At 35.4% G+C, this 18376-nt stretch overlaps 22 non-coding genes across 22 annotated transcripts; 3 read left to right on the forward strand and 19 right to left on the reverse strand.

Moving 5' to 3' along the window:
- Positions 1-2584: 2584 nt before the first annotated feature.
- Trnai-aau (transfer RNA isoleucine (anticodon AAU)) lies at positions 2585-2658 on the forward strand. The gene has a single exon. It is a non-coding gene; the product is annotated as a tRNA-Ile (tRNA).
- Positions 2659-4286: 1628 nt separating this feature from the next.
- Positions 4287-4359, forward strand: Trnak-cuu (transfer RNA lysine (anticodon CUU)). Its single transcript has one exon. It is a non-coding gene; the product is annotated as a tRNA-Lys (tRNA).
- A 351-nt stretch (positions 4360-4710) lies between these two features.
- Positions 4711-4784, forward strand: Trnai-aau (transfer RNA isoleucine (anticodon AAU)). The gene has a single exon. It is a non-coding gene; the product is annotated as a tRNA-Ile (tRNA).
- Positions 4785-4875: 91 nt separating this feature from the next.
- On the reverse strand, positions 4876-4948 carry Trnak-cuu (transfer RNA lysine (anticodon CUU)). Its single transcript has one exon. It is a non-coding gene; the product is annotated as a tRNA-Lys (tRNA).
- An 828-nt stretch (positions 4949-5776) lies between these two features.
- Trnai-aau (transfer RNA isoleucine (anticodon AAU)) lies at positions 5777-5850 on the reverse strand. The gene has a single exon. It is a non-coding gene; the product is annotated as a tRNA-Ile (tRNA).
- Positions 5851-6993: 1143 nt separating this feature from the next.
- Trnai-aau (transfer RNA isoleucine (anticodon AAU)) lies at positions 6994-7067 on the reverse strand. The gene has a single exon. It is a non-coding gene; the product is annotated as a tRNA-Ile (tRNA).
- Positions 7068-7267: 200 nt separating this feature from the next.
- On the reverse strand, positions 7268-7340 carry Trnak-cuu (transfer RNA lysine (anticodon CUU)). Its single transcript has one exon. It is a non-coding gene; the product is annotated as a tRNA-Lys (tRNA).
- Positions 7341-8206: 866 nt separating this feature from the next.
- On the reverse strand, positions 8207-8280 carry Trnai-aau (transfer RNA isoleucine (anticodon AAU)). The gene has a single exon. It is a non-coding gene; the product is annotated as a tRNA-Ile (tRNA).
- Positions 8281-8779: 499 nt separating this feature from the next.
- Positions 8780-8852, reverse strand: Trnak-cuu (transfer RNA lysine (anticodon CUU)). Its single transcript has one exon. It is a non-coding gene; the product is annotated as a tRNA-Lys (tRNA).
- A 1055-nt stretch (positions 8853-9907) lies between these two features.
- Trnai-aau (transfer RNA isoleucine (anticodon AAU)) lies at positions 9908-9981 on the reverse strand. Its single transcript has one exon. It is a non-coding gene; the product is annotated as a tRNA-Ile (tRNA).
- A 194-nt stretch (positions 9982-10175) lies between these two features.
- Positions 10176-10248, reverse strand: Trnak-cuu (transfer RNA lysine (anticodon CUU)). Its single transcript has one exon. It is a non-coding gene; the product is annotated as a tRNA-Lys (tRNA).
- Positions 10249-10806: 558 nt separating this feature from the next.
- Positions 10807-10880, reverse strand: Trnai-aau (transfer RNA isoleucine (anticodon AAU)). Its single transcript has one exon. It is a non-coding gene; the product is annotated as a tRNA-Ile (tRNA).
- A 76-nt stretch (positions 10881-10956) lies between these two features.
- On the reverse strand, positions 10957-11029 carry Trnak-cuu (transfer RNA lysine (anticodon CUU)). The gene has a single exon. It is a non-coding gene; the product is annotated as a tRNA-Lys (tRNA).
- Positions 11030-11453: 424 nt separating this feature from the next.
- On the reverse strand, positions 11454-11527 carry Trnai-aau (transfer RNA isoleucine (anticodon AAU)). The gene has a single exon. It is a non-coding gene; the product is annotated as a tRNA-Ile (tRNA).
- Positions 11528-11609: 82 nt separating this feature from the next.
- On the reverse strand, positions 11610-11682 carry Trnak-cuu (transfer RNA lysine (anticodon CUU)). Its single transcript has one exon. It is a non-coding gene; the product is annotated as a tRNA-Lys (tRNA).
- Positions 11683-12138: 456 nt separating this feature from the next.
- On the reverse strand, positions 12139-12212 carry Trnai-aau (transfer RNA isoleucine (anticodon AAU)). Its single transcript has one exon. It is a non-coding gene; the product is annotated as a tRNA-Ile (tRNA).
- An 82-nt stretch (positions 12213-12294) lies between these two features.
- On the reverse strand, positions 12295-12367 carry Trnak-cuu (transfer RNA lysine (anticodon CUU)). The gene has a single exon. It is a non-coding gene; the product is annotated as a tRNA-Lys (tRNA).
- Positions 12368-12922: 555 nt separating this feature from the next.
- Positions 12923-12996, reverse strand: Trnai-aau (transfer RNA isoleucine (anticodon AAU)). The gene has a single exon. It is a non-coding gene; the product is annotated as a tRNA-Ile (tRNA).
- Positions 12997-13354: 358 nt separating this feature from the next.
- Positions 13355-13427, reverse strand: Trnak-cuu (transfer RNA lysine (anticodon CUU)). The gene has a single exon. It is a non-coding gene; the product is annotated as a tRNA-Lys (tRNA).
- A 654-nt stretch (positions 13428-14081) lies between these two features.
- On the reverse strand, positions 14082-14155 carry Trnai-aau (transfer RNA isoleucine (anticodon AAU)). The gene has a single exon. It is a non-coding gene; the product is annotated as a tRNA-Ile (tRNA).
- A 396-nt stretch (positions 14156-14551) lies between these two features.
- Trnak-cuu (transfer RNA lysine (anticodon CUU)) lies at positions 14552-14624 on the reverse strand. Its single transcript has one exon. It is a non-coding gene; the product is annotated as a tRNA-Lys (tRNA).
- A 650-nt stretch (positions 14625-15274) lies between these two features.
- Trnai-aau (transfer RNA isoleucine (anticodon AAU)) lies at positions 15275-15348 on the reverse strand. The gene has a single exon. It is a non-coding gene; the product is annotated as a tRNA-Ile (tRNA).
- Between the last annotated feature and the right edge of the window lie 3028 nt (positions 15349-18376).

The following is an 18376-nucleotide window of genomic DNA, read 5'->3' on the forward strand; positions in this document are numbered from 1 at the left end:
CATAAATTCATGTAAGATACATTTTCGCTCTCTTCTCCCTCTCAGACACACGAGAGGGCGACGAAAAGACACATTTTTAAACAGCTACTCGCATGTAATTTCATTTGTAATGATTGTAAATTAAGTGAAAACAAGTTTTGAACTTAATGAGCCGTACCACAAGCTAAGCGGCATTATGAACTATTTATTTCCGAACAGTTATTTATATTTGCTACATCATCCTAGAAAGGGGAATAGATTGAAATGGAAAAATTCGTTTTTATTTACCGTAAAAGTTCGAATACAGGCGTATGGAATTGTAAAGGATTCTAACCTAATAGAGAACTGAGTAAACAATTCAAAGATGTTAAGGTAATCACATTCACAAATGAACGATTTTTCGAATAATTAAAAGTAGCAGCACCGATACAGTATATAAATGTGGAAGATCTCGCGCACCAAAGAAAGAGATAATAGGAAAATTAAAAAAATTATAGAACAAATCCCAAAAGCAGTTCCCAGAGAAGCATGAACGGAAATTTTAGTAGACGTTTGTATTTCTAACATAAAAAGAAGATAATGAGATCTTAGGAGATACATGTGTATTAAAGCAGTAATGATCTCATTTTGATTGGATCATGGATTCAAGTATCAAATAGAAGATAGTTTAATTATGGAGTTAGGCAAGTACACCTGGCTTTTACATTTGTGGGTCGAATGGTTCAGTTCTTTTCATAATAGGATGCCTCTAAAAGAAATAGTTCTACATTCAGAGAAAAGTTGCAAGTTAAAAATAAGATCGAGCAAATATAAATCTGTGTTCAATGTAACAGAGAAATTACATTGAAATACATTAAATTAATGATGTTCAATATTAAAATAATATTGTTTCCACTTATCTCCAGAATTATAATGCAACAAAATTGATTTAAATTTTAAAATTTTTATTTGAAGTTAAAATTTAAATTAACCAACATTAAATTAAATCAGCACCATGTTAAGTAACTGTTCTTAGTTGATTTTTTCAGATGGTCGTGAAAATTCGAGTTGTGTGGACGCTTAGAAAAATGCCCGTGAAATTAAATTTAATTAATGGTGTATTGTACACAGAAAGTGGAGAAGTTGTGACAATTGTAGATAATGAGACGACAAATAATGAGACATTAATGTCTGAAAATGTGGTAGTCTCGCCCAATGTGGATTGCAAAGCATAAGTACAGAAGCCGCTGTAAGTTTTTGCGAAAACATTGGAAGATGAAAACACCAAAAAATTGGTCGAGTCGCTGAAAGAGGACGGATTGTCAAAAGTTTTCCATTATTTAAAAGATATGTTTGATTTGTATAATCGTACAGACTCAACTTTTAATATTCCTGCGTAGCTGCCAAGGTTACTTTTGATAGCTTGCAGTACTTAGACAGGGATGATATAAAATAGACTATTCCAGAAATAAGAGCCCGTGCACAGTTCCGCAGCAAGGTCTGGTAGGTTTTCTTTTCCAATATACTTAATAAACATTTCAAAAAGTTGACGACACAGACTCGCTGAAGTCTGAAATCCGAAATGGGTTCAAAATAGCAGCAGCACATTTTCAGTGGCATCCCCTGCAGTTGAAGTTTTGGAATGGCTGTCTCCAAAAAGTAAGTAAAATAAAAACAAATTTAATGTATTATGTTACAGATGTTACAGAAATAAAATATATAAAATATACTCTTAAAACATGTATAAGTATACATATATTTATTTTAAGATATTACTTTGATTCTTTAGAAATAAAATTATTTTCAGATTTGAATTCTTCACCCCTTCATTTATATCCTCTATGTAATGGTAAAACATACGTTTGACAAAAATGTGCATCTTTAGTGTATCTCTTTATGTCCATATGTATGTAGAATGATATCGATATATGTATGTTATGGCTTCTAATATTTCCTCCAAAATACTCCATAAGTTTTCAGTAGGATTCAAATCCGACGACTGAGGAGTGTTTGAATGGAAAATATGCCCATTCACTTATTAAAGCAAAGGGTGAGGACGGCAAAATTATGGATCATAGATTATTTCGAGTCCTCTGAATTCGAAGCTTCTTCAGCATAGCACCTTCGAATTTTCACATCAAAATTCAGTACATGTGGCGCCATCTACATGACACAATACAACTAAACACCATATTGCAACTCATACACACAACAAGTTTGTTCAAATGGTTGCAAATTATGATGATTACTGTTCATACGAGTATAATGGAAGAATAAATGATTAAGGGGTATTTTCGAACATTCGTTAAGTTTATTTGTTTGTAAACTTGTTCGTGTTATTGACACACAAATCTGATTCACACATACAGAGATACACACATAGCGTACAAATATTATTGGATTTGTTTATTTTATTTTTTTTTTTATTTTAACAATAAGAAATGAATTTTAATGAAATGATCAGCAGAATGCCAACATTCAGAGAGTGTCGCCAACGAAGATTTCTAACAGGGAAAGAGCATTATATCGGAACTTGAAGGTTTCGATTTGGTGACTTTGAATATGAATAGTGTTCTAATATTGGCACCAGTTCTAAAAATTAGCTATTTTCGAAAACGTGCCACGTGGCCCATTAGCTCAGTTGGTTAGAGCGTCGTGCTAATAACGCGAAGGTCGCGGGTTCGATCCCCTCATGGGCCAATTACCATTTTTTTCCGAAAATTGGGAGTTCAATTAATCCAAATATGCCGAGTATACAAAATGCAGTACGGTCTTCTATTTTGAAGTTACTGTGCCTACTACCCGTTCAATTTTATATTCATAATACTAAAAAATGTTTATAAAGAGTAAACACTGAAGATCTGGGTTAAATCCTAATCAAAAGTATCCATTTTGGAAATATATTATTTTTTCCGATGAAAGCTAATTTAACATTTTCGATACGAAGCTGTCCCTGTACATCATTAACTTGAAAATACCGAGGCCGGATCTTTATAAGGACGCTATGTCAGCAAATGGGTCTATATCGAAAATATTCTGTGATAATGATTTTTAGTGATGGCCAACCGATGCTACTATGGTCTGAGCAAACAACTTAAAAGCAAGGCCACCTCCCGCCAGACCAAACTCACACTCTAAAAGACGCTGATACTACCCGTGCTGTTATACGAATCTGAAGCATGGGTAATTACGCAAGCAGATGAGGCAGCTCTTGGAGTGTTTGAGAGAAAAATTCTTCGAAAGATCTATGGGCCGATCTGCGTTGAAGGTGAATATCGCCGTCGAATGAACCATGGGTTGTACCAGCTATTCTCGGACATCGACATTGTTAGACGTATTGAGCTGCAGCGACTACGTTGGCTAGGTCATGTTGTGAGAATGGATGAAGATGCCCCAGAAGGGGAAGGCCAAGAATACGTTGGAAAGATCAAGTTGAAGACAACATCGCCGACGCGCCTGGAAATCTTTTCTAAGCTCGGCTTATGGAACGAAAGTTCTGTCAAAAGCCAGTTAAGTAAGTATGTTTTCTCGCCATACGGAATTAGCGAGTTACAGCCACTTCTGTGTGAAAATGCAACTAAATTCTTGAAAACATCTAATAAGGGACGGGACCTTTCTATGGGGGTTATCTCAAAACATGAACCTTTTTTGAACATTTTCTGCAACGATGTTTTTCATATACCAAGAACTCGTAATGTCACATTACAGCCGCTTCGATGCGAAAAGTTGGTTAAAAAATTCCAACTTCTGAAAATAGGTCGGGACATTTATATGGAGTCTATCTCAAAATATAAACATATATCGACGAATATATACTTCTAAGACGGAAGAACATGCCTAAATCGATATAGAATTTCATTCTGATAAAGTATATTCTAGACTTTATGGGATCTTCGAGATGTGTCGGACGGGATGACACATTTAATACAACCTCATGGGGGAGGGTGTAAAAATAGAGTGTCTCTTTTATTTTTCCCATCACTGTATGTATTTATCTCTTTTGTAATTGAGCAACATGAAGTCCCTATATTGTAATAATTTTATTTATAAATCATTTTATTATATAAAAAAAACAATTTACAATAACAACCATCATGACTATTTATAGAATTAAAATATTATCTTCTTCTGACGTATTCGCTAACTCGCTCACTCACACATTCGTTCGTTCATTTGTTGATAATCTCTAAGAACGCAAAACTAGGAAACGCGTGTTGGTCATTCTCACGACATTAACCCATCTAATAAGCAACAACAGATAGTGTGAGTGACTAATTGATGTCTTGTCTGGCGTGCGGAATGTTGTGTTGGCGTACATGACATTATATGCCCGGCTAGCTCAGTCGGTAGAGCATGAGACTCTTAATCTCAGGGTCGTGGGTTCGAGCCCCACGTTGGGCGCAGATAATTTTTTAAGAGTTTTTGGATTGCTATAGAAAATAAAAGAAGGTTGCCAAAACCATTCGAAAATATCGGCGGAACTTATGACAGAAATTCTTCAACAGTCTGACAAGATTTGTAAGTGATTCAGCGAAATGTCATGACGATACGAAGCGACAATGCTTCCGTCCAGACATTCTGGAAAAGACGGAATGCCAACCCCGTCCTGGTAAAGAACGTGCTTTTCTAAACACCCTTGACTATTACGGCTAGTTAGCTTGGCCATCAAATTTGTCAAATGATATAATTCTTAACGAATTTTCCATTTTAACTTCAAAGAAAAAAATGTTGTAATTTTCGCAATAGTATGCAGGCCCATTAGCTCAGTTGGTTAGAGCGTCGTGCTAATAACGCGAAGGTCGCGGGTTCGATCCCCTCATGGGCCACAATAGAACTATTTTATTGTCTTGCCAATCGATAAACCAAGGAAGAAGATCAGTTCTAACTGGTCATGGTTCTTTAAGAAAAAAAATACTGCGCCCAACGTGGGGCTCGAACCCACGACCCTGAGATTAAGAGTCTCATGCTCTACCGACTGAGCTAGCCGGGCATACATCGGAACTTATAAATCATGCAATTAGGACCACGACAGTATGTGTTGAGAATAATTATTAATTATGTTCTATCATAATTATAAATTCAGCCGTGCATAACTTTTAATATAATTCAGCATGTGGTGCGCATTCAAATTTTCTAACAAACTGTCGGAACCTTTCCTTTACAAGAGATCTATGTCGTTATAATTGCTCTAGAGAAAATTAAATTCCAGATTACAGACATGCGCAAATTGGAAAACTGACATAAGAACTTCAACGTACCTAAACGAAAAGGAGAAAATCATATGATTTAAGAACCCAGAACTACTAAAGATCGAACCGTCTCATTGCCGGTATTTTGAAGGTTTTAAAAATATGACCATGTAATGACGAATCGTAAATCACCAGCAAAACTATATTTGAGACTACGAGCACGCTGAATATTATTTGGAATCTTGAATCCCTTTTTGGTGGAGAATTTAAGCTAAATCCCCCCAAAAACCGCATAGTAAATTTTCTGCAAAAATTGGTTCCACTCTGCAAGAACCCGGAAAACATTTATAATCTCACCGACAAAAATTATACACTTAAAAAAATTTATTAAAATGTAACTCGGAAGATTTTTATATGGCCCTTGGTATAGATTATTATTACCACTGGACAAATGTCGTTGATAATCGGTTCATTTTTAGATATCGAGCTCCCATATATATATATATATATATATATATCCGATTTCCAGCAGATCGTGAACTAAACAACACCCTGATTAACCTCTGATGGAACCTATTGCCGTACATTTTATATCCGATATATATTTTTATATCCACAAAAACATTATTTGGCCCATGAGGGGATCGAACCCGCGACCTTCGCGTTATTAGCACGACGCTCTAACCAACTGAGCTAATGGGCCACATAACACATGGCGTCCCCTAATAAAAAAATATTTAAATTAAAAAATTAACCCTTTAGTACCAAAAGCTGTTTAATTATATTCGATATAAATTTGGAATAAACATTGGGTAAAATCTGAAATATTAATGTTGTAATATATAGTTCCTGGTTACTTTAAAATGGACAAAAAAGATTATGTGCGCACTGAGCGCTCAGTTTCTGTAGAGCCTGCATAATATTTCGTGATATTAGTCGGTCAGATCGCTTTCTCCATGGAAAACTTGAAATGTTCGGCTTATAATTGTGGCGGCTAGAGCGAATAGAAAACATACAAAAATAAAGTTTTTGGTATATTTCAACCCCGAAATATCATCTGATCGTTATCGAAAATTATAATCGTCGTCCTTGACCATAACCTGAACTTCATGCAAAATTTCTTAACCAACAGCGCTACATTTCCGCCCTCTAGTGTGGTAATGATATTACTAAACAATATAATATTAGATCCCGGTAATATTCAGGTATAACTGTACGCAAATCAATTTGAAGGTCAACAACACCTTTTGAATATGCTATCATCTTCTCTGGTCTATATCCTTCAGGTTTAAATATATGCCATAATATGCAAATTTGGCCATTTTCACACAAAAGTCTGGGTCTATTTGACCCACGAAATGTTGATCAATCTTCGCCAACACAATCATGTTTATTCCCTATCCAGATCCAGTTTCCGATGTAAAGTTTCGTCATTCTCGGGGTCTTCTTTGGTCTGAACCGGCCCTGCAAACAAAATTTCGTTAGACTTTTTCCATAACTGTGGCCTGTAGCGTGTTTACAAATTGAACTGGGCAGACGGACGGACACACATGTCTAGATTGATGCAGGTAGTGTAGATACGACGGACGGTATATTTAAAGGTGGGTCTAGGACCAATATTTCGCGATGTTACAAACTCTTGGGGCAACGCAGAGCTATAATACACTTACAACATTGTTGGGTAGGTATACAAAATTTACAAACTGTGTATTCGATTAAATCCCAATTATTTCTTCATAGACCAGAATGGGTTAAGAACTGTTGAAGAGAGAAAATATACCTTATCGGACCCCCTCCTCTTCATGTGGTACCAGATTTCGAATCAATGAAAGTAAAAACATATTCCTGGCCCATGAGGGGATCGAACCCGCGACCTTCGCGTTATTAGCACGACGCTCTAACCAACTGAGCTAATGGGCCTATATACTATATGGTATCCGATACCGGATTTTTTAAATAAAATGAAATCATTCCAATAAGAAAATATTATTTATGAAATACAAGGTTGGCTGAAGTAAAATACCATTAATATTATACATAGCTCAGAGTATTTAATTTCTTTGAAAAATGTTATTAGCGGTATCGTTATAAAAACGTGCGTGGCCGCAAAAAAGAAATTGCGCCCAACGTGGGGCTCGAACCCACGACCCTGAGATTAAGAGTCTCATGCTCTACCGACTGAGCTAGCCGGGCATATATCCAACGGTCGTACAAAATATATCCGATTTATCGATCGATCAGATTTATCAAGATTCGATTTAATTCCAGATAAAACATTTACTGTATAAAGTGTCGATTACTAGACAAAATTTATTTATTCAGAAACGTTACAACAGTTCGATACAAACTGTATCCAATTGTCATTTTTCAGTAACATATTTCATGCATCTACGAATCTGCGGGAAAAAGCTTATACCAGAATTTTCACGATTTTTTTTTTTAAAAAACGTAGACCAGAGGCCTTACAAGTTTTCTTAAAAAATATTGCGTATTTTATAATTCGCATTTATTAATTTTTAGTAAAAACATTACCCTATTTAAATCATCACTAAATTAATTTAATCAATTTTAAACCCTTGATAATCCGGACAACTTGTCAATCCGGATTATGGTCTGCAATCATTTGTCGTGATTATCAAGATTTTACTATATAATAATGTTATTATAATTTATAAGAGATGAATAGCCAGATCGAATTCAGTTCAGAAATTTAATTTACTAATTATTATGTCTTCTGTGTATGGTCGTCCGATTATATAGCCAATATCAGACGATATTTGACTATATTTTACAATCCGGATTGGGGTCTGCATTAAATTGTCTGAATTACCAAGATTTTACTGTATAATGTTATTATAATTTATCGGATATGCAATGCTAGATCGCGATTCACTTCAGAATCTAATTATTAGGTCTATAATTCAGTGCATGGTCGGACGGAATTATATATCCAATATCAGGCGATATTTTATTATAAACGCCTACACTGTGTTATCTTCTTTCTTCTATTTAACACAACTTCGAATTTTTATTTGGAGATCTGTCTAAAAACGAATTTCTGGCCCATGAGGGGATCGAACCCGCGACCTTCGCGTTATTAGCACGACGCTCTAACCAACTGAGCTAATGGGCCATATGATGGTTCCGCAATGATCATTACCCCAAAGTTCTTATTTATTGCAAAAATATATTAATAAAAAAATTGTTGCGCCCAACGTGGGGCTCGAACCCGCGACCCTGAGATTAAGAGTCTCATGCTCTACCGACTGAGCTAGCCGGGCATATTAACCCTTGGGGAACCAACATACCAATTCAGAAAGTGAATGACATTGAAAAAAAAATAAATAATAAAGATACTTAAAAAATTGTATTGAGCTATGAACATACAAATTGAACATTTGATGCTTTGACTTGGAACTCAATGGTAGCATTCCATTTACAGTTGTCAAGAGTCTATGAGATTTGCAAAAAAATCATCACAAATTGTCTTATCTATAGAATCTCGCAAAAATGTCGGGTCCATAATGGAAAAAAGCAAACTTACGAAGGTGTAGATTGCTCCATTAATTTATTAAAGGAGGATTCCCGGATAATCGAATTTTTAGGATCTGATCATAAAAAAAGTTAAGCTGCGCCCAACGTGGGGCTCGAACCCACGACCCTGAGATTAAGAGTCTCATGCTCTACCGACTGAGCTAGCCGGGCATATATTTATCAGAATAAATGTACGTGCTGCTGAGTACCAAACACAAGATCATTATCAGGAATATTTCAAGATCAGAAGGGGCCGCCCAACTTTATTCAGGGCTATATACTGAACCTTGAATAACTTCATGATATGTATTTGCTTTCACTTCTTTGGTAATACAGTAAAATCTCAATAATCCGGATTGATTGATTCTGGATTGTGAAGATTCATCATTTTTTGGGAGTTTATTCCGAGAAACGTATTTCGAAAAGAAAGAAGAAATAACAAGAAAAACGTGAGCCTGAGCACATCGAGATGTAGTCAGAATGAAGTCCGAAAATTTTACAAACGAGCAAAACACCAAACCGAAGGCTTTGGTGAAGGCAAAGAAGGAAACCTGGTGAGGATCGTGTTGAGTATCTGGGAGGAGCATTTTGCAAAGCTTCTGGTATCAAATAGTGGTCTTGAAGAAGATACCCTAGAACAAATAAGAGATGACGGTTTAGATTGTATACCACCTAGCCAAGATGAAGTCAGAATAACAAATAATCGGCTGAAGAATAATAAAGCAGAAGATGCCGATGCATTACCAGCAGAACTATTCAAGGCCGGGGGTCAGTTGCTTGTCAGGATCGTACATCAGCTGATTGGTAAAATTTGGCTAGAGGAATGATGATTGGAACCTGTGCACGGGAAACAGGAGACAAGATGATATGTGCCAACTATAGAGGAATTAGTCTCCTTCCCATCGCATATAAAGTGCCATCCAGCGTGCTGTGTGAACTACTGAAACCAATGGTCAATGACATTATTGGACCACACCAAAGCGGCTTCAGAACTGACTAATCCACATTAGACCAGATTTTCACATTGCGCCAAATCCTGGCTTTTCCACATTAATTCTGGCGCTGAAAGGGTTAATTCAAACCCCGAGTATTACAAATTTTAGCCGACATAAGTATCTTCCATTATAACTGTGATATTGAATATGAGAAATCATTTTTCCAAATTTATGTTACAGGATATGTAATTTTAGAATCAATCTTCCTAAATTAACAAAAATGTATATGTCTGGCCCATGAGGGGATCGAACCCGCGACCTTCGCGTTATTAGCACGACGCTCTAACCAACTGAGCTAATGGGCCATATAGTAATAGCGGCATCACATAAAATAAAAAAAAAAATTCCATAAAATTAATACTTCCGGATTAACCCATTCGGTGTCAAACGTAATTTCAATATATTCGGCATAAATTGGAAGAATTAGTCGTACTTTCTAGAAATGAAATAGGTCATATGTAGTTTTTACCAATTTTCAAATGAACAAAAAAGCAAATTGCGCCCAACGTGGGGCTCGAACCCACGACCCTGAGATTAAGAGTCTCATGCTCTACCGACTGAGCTAGCCGGGCATATTAACGCTCTCGGCACCATGAGCTAGCACATTGATAACAATTAAAGACAAACCATACGATCATATCTGATCCTTGGAGGTTGGAGTATAAGGACTTATCCACATATCTAGTTTCTCCTTTTATATTATGAAGCAAAGTCGATGTAATGAAAATATCCCACAATTGTAAAATCATTGTAATTGTGGGATAAACATTTTCAAAAGTAACATTTATCCTAAAACATTCTCAAACTTTCATTTTCTATATATTAATAGCGGTTTGGACTAAAATATTGCAATTTGCAAGAATTGCCATAACCATTCTCAGCGGTGTCCCAAAGTCGCGAAAAACGCACGCCTTTTATCTAATTTCGCCGGTCCCTTGACTGTCATTATAAGCGATTTCGCCCGTGTATATGTCTCCCTCCCCTGTATATATTATCTTCAAGATATATGTGAGACCCACCAACGTATGCAAGTTTTAGTATTTTATTCTAAATCTTTATTCACGGAATTATTTGATAGAACCGGGAGAACACCTATTAAAGTACTAAAGAATCTTAAAAAACGTAATTTCTGGCCCATGAGGGGATCGAACCCGCGACCTTCGCGTTATTAGCACGACGCTCTAACCAACTGAGCTAATGGGCCGACACTATATGCGAATATATTCGATTTTATAAATTAAAAAAATAATTAAAGAATACCTACACAAAAAAGTTATGCGCGCCCAACGTGGGGCTCGAACCCACGACCCTGAGATTAAGAGTCTCATGCTCTACCGACTGAGCTAGCCGGGCATATTAACACTTTGTGGCACCATTATCCCATTGTTTACAAATAAAGAACAATATGCCACATTAATGTCTCAATTTCGAATAAATGTTTAGAAAAAATTGTGCGCTTACAGCATCAACCAAAGCAGTAATATTAAACCTAGGAAGTTTTATTTTTTGGAAAATGTCATAAATATTATTTCTTCTTCCAATATCGGAATGACTTTGGTATACAAAATTGTATACAATTGGGGAGAGGTCATACCAAATATCATCATATTATTCTATACATGGCTTCTTGTAGAAATGCAAGTATAGCTGCAAATATCGAAATCCCTTGTTAAGTAGTTTATGAGACGAAATCGTTTATAGGTCCTCCACAAATATAGTTGCAGCTTAGTTGGAGGACGACGGATATGGACAAAATGTAATTTTAAAAACAAATTGCTGGCCCATGAGGGGATCGAACCCGCGACCTTCGCGTTATTAGCACGACGCTCTAACCAACTGAGCTAATGGGCCGATACTATATGAAAATATATTCGGTTTTATAAATTAAAATAATAATAATAATAAAAGAATGCCTACATAAAAAAGTTATGTGCGCCCAACGTGGGGCTCGAACCCACGACCCTGAGATTAAGAGTCTCATGCTCTACCGACTGAGCTAGCCGGGCATATTAACACTTTGTGGCACCATTATCCCATTGTTTACAAATAAAGAACAATATGCCACATTAATGTCTTAATTTCGAATAAATGTTTAGAAAAAATTGTGCTCTTACAGCATCAACCAAATCAGTATTATTAAACCTAGGAAGTTTTATTTTTTGGAAAATGTCATAAAAATTATTTCTTCTTCTAATATCGGAATGACTTTGGTATACAAAATTGTATAGAAGTGGGGGAGAGGTCATACCAAATATCATCATATTATTCTATACATGGCTTCTTGTAGAAATGCAAGTATAGCTGCAAATATCGAAATCCCTTGTTAAGTTTATGAGACGAAATCGTTTATAGGTCCTCCACAAATATAGTTGCAGCTTGTTAGGAGGAGTATGGATATGGATCGAAATGTAAATCTCCATTCAGCAATCTATCGCAGAATAGTTATATTAAAAACGAATTTCTGGCCCATGAGGGGATCGAACCCGCGACCTTCGCGTTATTAGCACGACGCTCTAACCAACTGAGCTAATGGGCCGATACTATATGCAAATATATTCGGTTTGATAAATTAAAATAATAAAAATTATAAAAGAATGTCTACATAAAAAAGTTATGTGCGCCCAACGTGGGGCTCGAACCCACGACCCTGAGATTAAGAGTCTCATGCTCTACCGACTGAGCTAGCCGGGCATATTAACCCATTGTATGCCACCACATACTATTTTAAAGAATTCATTTATATTTAGATTTTGGTAAGTGGAATGAATATCAAGTCTCAACGAACAGAGTAGAACAATTCCTCTATTTTTACCGAAACTAGATCCTCTCGGCACAAGCCTTCACTTTTCTACACCACAAAGGGCCGACATTTTTAAACAGATTTGGTGCCAACTTTGCACATCGTAATAATTGAACCGAATCTAATCGATTACGAAAATGGACCCTATCGACATACTATACTTCATCCACAAAGAGTCAATATTTTCAAAAATATTAAGAGGATATGGTTCAATCTATGCACATCAAGGTATTTGTGCCAAAACAAGACAGAATATGGAGAATGTTGGTCCAATAATTTTAATACCCACCACACACAAAGAATTAGTACTTCATAGAACATCTGTCATATGAAGCGAATTGAGTATTCGGTTCAAATTGGGAAGGCCCTAATATTATTATAAAAGTGCCGATTATTAAATTTTTATTATGATTTCGGACTGGTGCTACAGTATAAAAAATTGCCGTTGGCCCATGAGGGGATCGAACCCGCGACCTTCGCGTTATTAGCACGACGCTCTAACCAACTGAGCTAATGGGCCGATATCTGCTTGTTTTAATATGCACTGATAGTAAAACATCGTTTTTTTAAATAAGGATGTAATGTTTAACCTATTAGTGCATGAAGTCTGTTTTGTCCAACGCAAATTTTAGATTAATTTTTCAAAAAACAAAATTTTAAGAACGGTAATAAATTCCTAACTGTGGTTCAGCATACTTTTAAAAATAAAAGAGGAGACTTATATAAATTATTTGTTAAAGAATTTAAAGTAAAGCGAAGTTCTTATTTTATCAAGTTGCATTTCTGAATATGCATATTCTGAAGAGCGTCCCGAAATAGAGTAGTAAAAACATGTATTATTTAATAATGGGAAGCAGGTGTAATTGAAAAAAGTACTGCGCCCAACGTGGGGCTCGAACCCACGACCCTGAGATTAAGAGTCTCATGCTCTACCGACTGAGCTAGCCGGGCATATATCGATCCTTTTTTCTGAATAGTATGTTGTTTTTCTGTTCTATTTATGCTGCATTGCAGATGGGGCTTATACAGGGCTTATACTTATAGGTGATTTCGACCGTATAAAATTGCAGCTTAAAAACATCGCGATGTAACAAATATGCCTGACAATATATCATTCTTTATACCGGGCGTTGACTATATATTCATGATGATGCAAAAAAAAATAAGCTAACATCCCGCGAATATTATACAGTCGAAATCGCCTATAACAACGGTCAAGGGACCGGCGAAATTGGTGACTATAAGCTATATGTCGTTATATGCGATATGAAATAAATATTAGAAATTTTCTCCGGACTTTTAGATAAATCGTTATAACCGATATGTCATTATAAATGGTGTCTCTATAATCGGTTTCGACTGTATGGCCACAGACATTATTTTTTGACTTCTAGGTTGCTCGTACTGGATGGAACAAATTTGCATCATCATGAATATATAATCGAATATTTTGTGCCGTAATAAATCCAGGTTTTTTTTCTAGAAACTTCCATTACGGTCGATTTTCTAGAAAAGATTGCCCCGCCTCACTCCCTTTTCTCTTTTTCAATACACATTTTTGTAAAGATTTTGGGGATTTATTGTGGTACTCAAAAAGCGAATTATTGGCCCATGAGGGGATCGAACCCGCGACCTTCGCGTTATTAGCACGACGCTCTAACCAACTGAGCTAATGGGCCATATAGCAAAAATGGCATGTGATAAAATCACTAATGCAGAGATTAACCCTTTCAGTACCAAAGGAAATTCATGTTAAAATATTGCGGGAAAATGTGGAAAGTGTTAATGAATGTGTTAAAGTTTGTCTGTAGTTTGATGGATGGATGCTAATTGAAAACGTAAATATTAATTCAAAAATGAACAACAAAAAACATGAATAGAGATTTATACTATCATTTTAAAGGAATAATTGCGTGAAATGTCATAAAATCTGTTATTTCATAATACCCACATCGGTTGAATATATCGACAAATGATTTTATCCCGATACATATTACATTATATTTCGAGATGTTTCTTCTACCTTCGTGCTAAATTTTATACACCCTATTGTGAGTGCTATAAAAATTATATTGCGCCCAACGTGGGGCTCGAACCCACGACCCTGAGATTAAGAGTCTCATGCTCTACCGACTGAGCTAGCCGGGCATATGTCGGTTAGTTGGAATCTTAAATTTTGTTCCACAACCTATTTATCTTTCGTAATGGATGTTGGTCGTTTTTGGAGACAGATCGTAGAGTAGGAAAGCATTAGGAATACACTTCATTTGTGCAAAAATCCGTTATACCAGCACCATTTCTGGATATCTTTGGATTGTTTCATATGCAATGTGAAATGCATTAGTTCAAAACTGCAATTATATATGTTGGAGGTTATTCTTATGAAATGGATGGATCCCCCACAATTTAAGAAACGCTTTTGTCGATTAGAGCAAAGAACTGTTGAAATACATTTATAACAAGTTCACATGGGAACTATTAATCGTGGATCTAAGCGTAAGAATCTCCGAAGTCAATCCAAATCCAACTAAGGTTTTTGTTCTGGAATAATCACTCCAATGTTCGCTTCTTCTACAAAACTGTTTATGGACGGTAGGGTCCAGGTCAATTCTGCGTTGGTACATCATAATTTGTTAGTGGGTTTCATATACTGAAGGTAAATATCTCTCCAGCGAAGATTTCCAGAATGTTCTAGAATTTTCTATTTGAAAATCCCTAAATTTTAGATGATTTTGAAAAGTACACACAAAATTGCCGATTCAAATTCTAACTTTTTACGAACAAAAGGTTCAATTGTGTGGCCCATGAGGGGATCGAACCCGCGACCTTCGCGTTATTAGCACGACGCTCTAACCAACTGAGCTAATGGGCCGGCTTATGGGACCATCTTTGTTTAAAAAAAAGATTTATTATATAATAAAACAATATATTTTTTCGAGCTTGAGGTCTTTTTTATTTTTCAGGATCAATATTTCGCAATTGTTTTAAATTGCATCTTCAGGATAATCTACAAACAATTTTGAAATTAATGACATTAATTATACAGAATGAAGTGACCAAATCGCTTACAAATAAACTAGTGTCAAGTTTACTTAAAACTATGATAGACTTCACTATCGTCGTCGGATGTAAATATTGCACTGAGTTTATTTTAGTTTATTGCACGATCTCTCTTTCTGTGTAAGGTGTCTGTAACAGTAAGCTGCGTTGTCTGTGTCGGAAACGATGAAGAAAAATGTAAACAGGTGTATGTTGGAACCACAAAAAATAAATTAAAAACCAGATTATCGGCACACAAATCTGACATTAAATTAAGGAATCAGAATAATACACAAAAAACAGCACTTGCAGAACACTGTAAGAACAACAACCATAGACCAAACTTTGATAAAGTACAAATACTTCAAACAGAAAACAATTACAATAGGAGACTTACATTGGAAATGCTACACATAAACAACCTATCAACAACAAAGAGAATTAATTTTAAGAGCGACACAGACAACGCAGCTTACTGTTACAGACACCTTACACAGAAAGAGAGATCGTGCAATAAACTAAAATAAACTCAGTGCAATATTTACATCCGACGACGATAGTGAAGTCTATCATAGTTTTAAGTAAACTTGACACTAGTTTATTTGTAAGCGATTTGGTCACTTCATTCTGTATAATTAATGTCATTAATTTCAAAATTGTTTGTAGATTATCCTGAAGATGCAATTTAAAACAATTGCGAAATATTGATCCTGAAAAATAAAAAAGACCTCAAGCTCGAAAAAAATATATTGTTTTATTATATAAGAATCAAAAGGTCGAACAAAACAACACAGAACAAAGTACAATACGGAGAGCACGCCGAAAGATAGAATACAACATCAACATGATCTACAACAACATAAAGAAAAACAACAATATCAGACATACCATAAACAGACACAAAAACATAAAGGTAAAAGCTGCAAAAACAAAATGTTCTCTAACATTTTTAATCAGATGCCGAAACAATGGTATAATACCCAATTTCATAAGAAATTCAGTAAAAAATATTTACAATATCTTTAAATTTCCCCGTATACATCACATTCAAAAAACATTAGAGACATACATAATCAACTTTCAAAATAAAATACTTAGTTTGGTCATAAAACAAAAACACCAAGAACTTAAATTCCACAACACTGAAATACAAACATTAGATACTGAATTAGAGAAACATCTAACACAAGAGGAGAAAGACAACATAATCTGCAAAGAAAACAAAATAACAAATAACATACAAAAGGAAACTAACAAAATCCAAAAACAAAAATTTTACAAGCTTAAACAACAACAAATGAACGAACTCAACATAAAGTACAATGAGAACTGGTTTGTGAACAAAACAAACATACAATTTCCTAACGAAGTGGCTTCTCTCACTTGGCGATAAGTTTGGATTACCAACAAAGCGGAGAGATTTTCCCTTATTTAAATTCATTGCGGACGGAGAGGATATCATTCAAACCAACAAAGACAAAGAACAACAAGAAATTTTGAGAACTAAATTTACAACAATGATAGACACACATTTGAACAAGAAGAGAGAAAGTGAAAGAGACAAAGTAATTAACCGCACAGTGGATCAAACAAGAACTTTTCTAAAACATAACAACGACATATTGATATTGAATGCGGATAAAGGCAATGTAACGGTGGCAATTACCAAGGAAGATTATCAAGCAAGAATGAACAATATAATATCGGACATGATGTCATATCAACGTATTAATAAGGACCCAACAACAAGTTTAATTAAAAAGAACAATGAACTAGTGGAAGAGTTATACAAGAATAACATAATTTGTGCAATAGAGAGACGAAAACTTAAATCAGACGTGGCCACCGCACCAAGACTATATGGACTTCCCAAAATACACAAAGAAAATTATCCATTACGGCCGATATGTTCCTCCATAAACTCACCTTCCATACAACTTTGCAAATACATGGTTAGAATACTCAAGAACTTGACAATTAACTCAAAATACAACGTAAGGGACTCAATTGACTTTAAAAAGAAGATAACAAAATTAAACTGTCGGTGAGAATGACAAAATGGTATCGTTTGATGTGATATCACTGTTCCCGAGCATACCAGTAGACCTAGGAATAAAAATAATAGAAGAAAAATGGGACGAAATACGAGAATACACTAATATGACAAAGGGCTTATTTTTCAGTATTCTTACGTTTTGCATTAAGGACAACCGCTACTTCACGTATAATGACAAGGTTTACAAACAGAAAAAAGGACTGCCAATGGGTTCACCAGCTTCTCCAATTGTAGCTGATATAGTGATGGAGAAACTTCTTGACACCTGTATGGAACAACTAACGACGAAACCTACACTAGTAACCAAATATGTTGACGATCTTTTTGTGATACTGGGGGAAGATGCAATAACAGATACCTTGACTATTTTAAACAGCTACAACAACAATATAAAGTTCACAATGGAGAAAGAGAACAACGGCTGCTTACCGTATTTGGACACGTTGGTGTATCAAAATAAGGGTAAATTAGAACTAGACTGGTACCAAAAACCCACGGCATCGGGGAGGATCATAAACTTTTTTTCAAAACACCCAAAGCAGATAATAATGAACACGGCAAACAACTTAGCAAACAGAATTTTAAAAATAAGCGATGAAAAGTTCCACGAAACCAACAAAATTAAAATTAGAGAAATTCTATCAAATAACAATTTTCCAGCCAACGTAATCAAAAGAATACTAAATAATCAGACACTACGAAGGAAACAGCCACGAACTGAGGAGGAAAGAACTTACAAATCAATGATTTATATCCCAATAATTTCAGAAAGATTTCAGAATGCAAATTTATTTGATAAAGAAAA

This window comes from Musca vetustissima, unplaced genomic scaffold, assembly GCF_032173495.1.
Source record: "Musca vetustissima isolate MV318-11 ecotype Yass unplaced genomic scaffold, APGP_CSIRO_Mvet_v1 utg33813, whole genome shotgun sequence".
In the NCBI taxonomy this organism is placed as follows: Eukaryota; Metazoa; Arthropoda; class Insecta; order Diptera; family Muscidae; genus Musca; species Musca vetustissima.